Source organism: Solanum tuberosum, unplaced genomic scaffold (genome assembly GCF_000226075.1).
Source record: "Solanum tuberosum cultivar DM 1-3 516 R44 unplaced genomic scaffold, SolTub_3.0 scf00090, whole genome shotgun sequence".
Taxonomy (NCBI): Eukaryota; Viridiplantae; Streptophyta; class Magnoliopsida; order Solanales; family Solanaceae; genus Solanum; species Solanum tuberosum.
The window spans coordinates 946,750-953,570 of record NW_006239013.1 but is presented as its reverse complement, the minus strand read 5'-3'; the positions used below and the strand labels follow the sequence as shown (position 1 = coordinate 953,570).

The 6,821-nt window shown below is 31.6% G+C and overlaps 1 pseudogene; it reads right to left on the bottom strand.

Moving 5' to 3' along the window:
* Nucleotides 1-1,196: 1,196 nt before the first annotated feature.
* Nucleotides 1,197-5,359, bottom strand: LOC102590992 (mediator of RNA polymerase II transcription subunit 18-like; annotated as a pseudogene).
* Between the last annotated feature and the right edge of the window lie 1,462 nt (nt 5,360-6,821).

The following is a 6,821-nucleotide window of genomic DNA, read 5'->3' as shown; positions in this document are numbered from 1 at the left end:
TAAAGAAAATAATTTGGAAGAAATTAGTTGGGACAAAATTGGGTGTCAACAAGATCTATTGTTGATTTGTATATATTGCTGATGTTGTCATTTTCCACTTTATTTCTCTTGTTGGTTATTGTTTCTACCTGATATGCCTGTTTCTTGTTATTCTAGGATATGAATTGGCTTACCTACTGGTGGGTTATGGTAGGTACCATCATGACTCGAGTTTTCAGATTTAGACATTGTTATTGATCAAGGATGCATGTATATATTGTCATATACAAAATAGTTCGTCAATAGTGCCACCTTTTAAAATAAGAAACGATAAATAAATAATGTAACATGATATTAGAAAAGAATAAAATATAAACAAAACATAATTCATGTATAGTACTATACTTTTTTAACAAAATTAAATTACATTTTTTATAACTTTTTCTTGATGGGTTTTATTTTTTTAAATGTATTCAAAATAACCTCATTAAAAATAATATCAAATATTTTTTTATACATATAAAACAACTTTTATCCATTGAATTTCATTTTTAAAAATGTATCAAAATGAGGCTACGTAGGTTTAAACACAATTTAACATGTGTAATTTTCACGCCGAACCAATTTAACTACGCACAACTTTAGTTAAAAAGTGTCATTTTACATTATAATATATCTCTTATATCTGTTTTTAACTTCTCCCTATATGTACATATTTAGTAAATTTTTCTGACGAAACAGTGTCATGTGACTCCTCTTTGGCTTTCCTAAATTCGCTTTTTGCATGTGCATGAATATTAGCATATGGAAGGGGTGAAATTTTCACAAACAAAACAAAGAACTTTTAAAATGAAAAGTAAGCTTCAGGTAGAAATCTTGCATTCTACAAATTTAATCAAAGTTCACACTTGATAAATTTTTCTCAAAATTCTCTTCTTTTTGATAGAATTCTTTACATTTATTTTCTTGTAGGATACTTTTGAATGACTAAGTATAATTTTGGTGAAGTATTTTAATAAGTTGTTTAATTATTAAAGTATTTTTGTGATAGACAATTTGAAAGTCACTTCCACCTTAATCCGAATATCCACATTCCTAATTATTCAACAACTACATACATACAATATTTGAAACTGATAGCTTACTGTAATAATCACAGACCAAGAACATTTAAACATCTCATTTGCTTTGAGCTTAACACATCAACAAGAAAAGTATCAAATACCTAAGAGAAAACGATTATAGATCAAAGAGAGCAAGAATCCTCCAGCACTAGTGCCCAACCTTTTAGAAGTCACTGGGATAACAAATTTTTTGAGATAGAAATATGGCACCGAGTAATACTACATTTTTGTTACTTGGTGCCTCAACCATCCGCCATGAGAGACGCACCAGCTGCAGCTGCGGTGGGAACAACCCCTATTGAGACACCAGGTTTTGACAAATGAAGGAGCCTAAAAACAATAAAAATCATTTTTATGTTCACCATATGATCATAGAAAAAAGGGATAAGCGTCTGAAAAATACCCCAACTTTGGTTGGATTTGCTGTTGCGATACTAAACTTTCACGAGGACCTATTACCTCCCTAGACTATTTAATACCGTATTTTTTACCCCCTGAACTATTTAATAGTGTATTTTAAAGGTATATATGTGCCCACGTGGACACATTACTATTTATAATTTTGCATTATTTTTTATGTCCACGTGGACAAATATATATGTTTAAAATACGGTATTAAATAGTCTAGGGAGGTAATAGGTCCTCATGAAAGTTTAGTATCGCAACAGCAAATTCGACCAAAGTTGAGATATTTTTCAGACCCTTATCCCTAGAAAAAAGTGATAAATATATAATACCAGGTACAGCTAGCCAATTATTATGGACAACAAACCAATATAAAGATGTTTACGGTGCAAGATATTCACAGAAGGACGATACAGATGCAACAACTTCAGTGTAATTTTTAGATGAAGCTGGTGTGGTCACTTCAACTAGCTGTATTCCCGGAGTCACGTGCACTGCATCATCGATAGCATGAAGTTTCAACATCTTATTGATGGATGAAACTGTTAAAGTTATCAGGGCATCTCTTTGGAAATGAAATGCAAAACCGACTCTCAGATGCTCATGGTCTAGCTTGTAGCCAAGTTTATCAAACACGATTAGTGCATTCTTGGTTATTTTGCTTACTTGCATTGGTCTCACCAAGAATGAGATTTGTTCAGCACCAGCACCTCTCATCGGACCACCAACATGCCCAACAGTGCTATAGTTAATCACATAAAATAAGTTAGGCTTCACGTGTCCTCAGAGATAGGCTTACAATGAACAAGATCTCTTACCATGTGGGTTCCGGCTACTCAAGATCACATACGAGCCGTATTTCTGATGCTACTAAGCCTGAGAATGGTAAGAAACAGACCACATGGTTAAAATAACTCACAGACAAAACAAGTAGGAAAGGGGAAAAAGAAAAAAAATGGGAGAAGGCATAGATGATTTTTAGACATTGTTTTACCAATTACATTTGAATGATCATAATTTGCTTTTTTCTTCTTGTCTAACCAAGAGGAGAAATTAGTCTTAAACAAATATGTGAATTGTGATCATGTGTAGACAACGGCGAAGGTCAATATCTATTTGTGGGATCTAAGGTTAATAAAATCAACCATCTACCATAATATTTAAGGCACAATAATACCTTGACTAGTTATATAGTAAAAAGAGATAAACATAGCCAAGAAGGTTATAGTAGTTCGATGTAATCGAGATAGATGCCTGATACTTTGTAGGTGATTAGATGAAGGTGCTCTGAATTTAAGGTTTATGATATATTACTATAAGCGAGAGGAATACTTCTAGTTAAGGTTATAAATGTTGAGTTTAATACAGAGAGGCGCTTATAATTTTGAGATAAATATTAAATTGGCGGACAATGAACACCATAGACTAATCATAAGTGAAGTCTAGATTCGACCCGTCCTGATTTGAAAAATAAAGTCTAGATTCAACACATTTAATGAACTGATCGATACTCTTTCACGATTATTCATGTCATAAAAATTCTTATTATATTTTATTTTAGCCATAAACATCCGTCCTGTAGAAACTCAATGCTAGTGGGATCAACATCTGCCACACTACCTTCAACAAAAAAACTAGCATTGTTTTATACTCCGGTGTTACACTCGTCAAACATTTCAAAGAATCACAAGTGTATCATCAACAAAACCTAATTCCATTGAATAATTGACATTTAGCACCGCAATACAACTAGAATAAGATGGACCATAGAGAGAGAAAAAATGACAGTTATGTCAAAACTCTAAGGTGAGAAAACCTCCCTACGAATGCATTGATGATTGCAAACATTTGCCTCAATCACATCGGTACATACATGACCATTGAGTTAGTTCTTAGTACCTAATAGTTCAACGAGTAATCTCACTTACCTAGGTTTGGAACATTTTTAAGGCACAATTCATGGACCCTTAAGCCTTGTTTACGCACACCACAAAGCCCTTGAAGCAGAATTTCTAGGGCTTCAACATGCTGCAAGTATGATTAGCACTGTCAGTATCTTTTCAATAATCAATTGCCAAAAATTGTTTCAGTAAATGCCATAATATAGCAAGGCCAGTTTTTACAAGTAGCATATCTTACTAATTATTAAAGAAGAAAAACAGAGTGCTAGGGGTAGGTTTTTTCATTGCTCTGTGAACTTACTTGAGTCTCAATAATTCCTTGAACAACACACTCCATTTCTCACTTCAATTTATCTAACACGCGTGCAAATAACTCTTTAGAACATACCTGTGAATCAAAAAAAAATTAAGTTGAACTAAAGAGTAGAAAAGAAAAATCTAATACCTAACCAAAATCATAACAGAGTTGACACTCTTCATATGAGAATTGCATTGCTTGAAGATACATAGAGCAATTTTTCTACCAATCACAATCCCAGACTGATACTGGCGTATAAGTACTTTGGATGTTTGCCAAACGAGTAAATAAAGTTAAATGTTCTTATAAGTAAGCTTAGTCAAACACCCTCTTACATGTGAGTTTTTAATTTATTAAGCTCTTGCACGCAGTCAAATACTTTCACATAAAATAAGACGAAAAAGATAGGACGATTTAATTAATATAAAAAAAATTATCCATCATACTCGGAACATAGAGTATTTAAAGAGAAGTAATTGATTTACCATATTAACATAGAGATCAATGGATTTTAATATGAATTTACTTTTGGATGGAATGTTTGATGTTTTTGCTCAAATTGCTCCTATTTTTGGGTGGTCTTTAGTTTTGTCCTTAAAATTTTTTATGTTTACCATCAATATTTAGTTAGATGTATAAGCATTTGGTCTATTTCCTTTTCTAATATACTGTTCACACGACTCGATAAATTTAATAAAGGGCATCATGTCTCACATAGCATTAGTTCGTCTCAAGTAAATAATCTGAAGAAGAAATAAATGTCTATTTAAACTAGAACATAGGTCATTCAAGTAACCTAAAGTACTTTATGATCCTTTTTAGTATTATAAATTTGGCATGATATTTGTATTTTGGTACATCCAAATTTTTACCAAAATTTTAAGCATCAAACTTCTAATTGGAAATTGTGTTTTGGAACATCTAAATTATAAATTTGTCATGATACTTGTCTTTTGGTACATTCAAATTCTACAATGATATTAAGCAATTTCTATTATTCATTTCTCATGATAAACATCAAACTTCTAATGAACCAATATGCACCATAAACTATCAAACTTTCTCCTTTCATTAGGCTATTACCAAACATTAAACTACTAAGTTCCTTCAAGGAATTAGGTGGTAATGTTGGAATGCTATCAGGTTTTATCAATTAAGTCACTCCACCATGGATGATTTTTTTCATGTGTAAAAATCAGTCACTGTACACATGTTGAACCCCTTGTATGGCAAATATGTTTCTACATACGTACCGGATCATATGTACAATCTATCCTCCCCAAACTCTACTTGTGGATTTTACTGACATGTTCTAAAAAATTAGCATTTGAGACCAAAGGATCAAACACCTTCCTTTTATCTTAAAGTAAAATTATCTACCTAACTCAAAAATCAAGCCAACAGGTAACCAACAAACAAAAAACAGAAAAATACACAGACATCAATGAACAAATATCCATCAAAATCGAACTTTTTATGCAATAATTCATTCAAATAGTAGGAAAATAAAAGGCAACTATTCATTCACTCGGTCTATTAAGCAGAAATAATAGTAAATAAAAAAGTAAAGAAACGAAACTTACAGTTATCTTCGATATTCCACTTAACTACTGAGCAAAAACACAGAGAATGACTGCAAAAATGGAGGAAAATAAGAGAAGAAAAATGGGTGTAGATTTTAAAGAATTTCCTTATTTTCTCTATATAAATATTCAAAAATAAATATATCCTAATTATTATTTATTATTATATTTCTTAAAATATATCTTCAATTAAGTAGACGTTTGACCATAAATAATTTTCCTTGTTTTCTCTACTTAAATCTTCACAAAAAGATATTTCTTTAATATTACTATTTATTATATTTCTTAAAATATCTCTTCTATATGGTTTATTCTTCTTTCCAAAAAGAAGATACTGTAATCACACGACAATCGGTATACATGATAAAAGATAGGGCTATTTAAAATAGAATTATAATTGATAAGCTAATCGTGAACTTAGTATGGTTTAAAATTTTATATTTAATGGTTTATCGATATGAGAGTGAATTACTTCAATTCTTTATTAGATAAACCATTAATCCGTTAAGAATTATCTACTTACATTTTTAACCCTAGGCATATAGTATAAAGTACATATTATTAACCCTAAAATTTCATTTAATATTTTACCACTCTTTATATGACTTGATACGTATTTGTGAGTTGAATTTCTTACGGGTCTACAAGTTAGCAAGTCTAGATCACAATGGACGAGTCTTCACCTCTTGTATATAAAAATGTATATTTAAACTGTAGCTTAGTCTTGAAATATTAAACTATTGTATTGGTGAATATTTGTTTAAAAAAACTTATGTTCATGCACCCTCAAAATTTAGACTTTCATCCATTTCTCATTGTAATTTATAACTACAGAATTATTAGCTTAGGTAGAGCTAGAAAAATCATTTTATTCTATGGGAGATAACTATATTGATGAGTGAAAGTGAAAGTAATTAAGAGGATGAATGATTGAGCCAATATATGTCACAACCCAACCCACCGGGTCGTTCGGGCACCTACAATAACACCTAAATAGGAGAACTCTTACAACCCAATTTAAAACAGGCAATGCGGAAATGAATAAGCACAAAAGATCTCTTTAATACTATAGAATAAACATGAAACTCGAATGTAAGAATCTTTTTTTTACAATTAACGAAAAATTCCTCCCAAGGAACTAGTTTAAACAGGTACAAGAGCTACTAAGACGGTACAATGTATTATGAAATAAGGTACAGGTCCCACCATAAGGAAAGAGAAGTAGAAGTTGTTGGAGATTATCTTTTTCTTCACCTCAGAAACATTACTGAATCTTGCAACCAGACTACGCCAAATGGCATAACAAGAGTAGTATTAGTACTAACAACACGTATTGTTAGGCATCATCGGTCGACCCGAATCCATCACATAATATCATGCACATAATCAAGAAAAAGAACTTAAAAATTCCATTAGGACCCACACACTTCACATCAAGTCACCCACCTCCTTCCATTGCCGACTCTACCATCTAAGCCCTTCCATCCTCATATCAAATCATAGCCTAACTCTTCTATCACATAGAGATTTA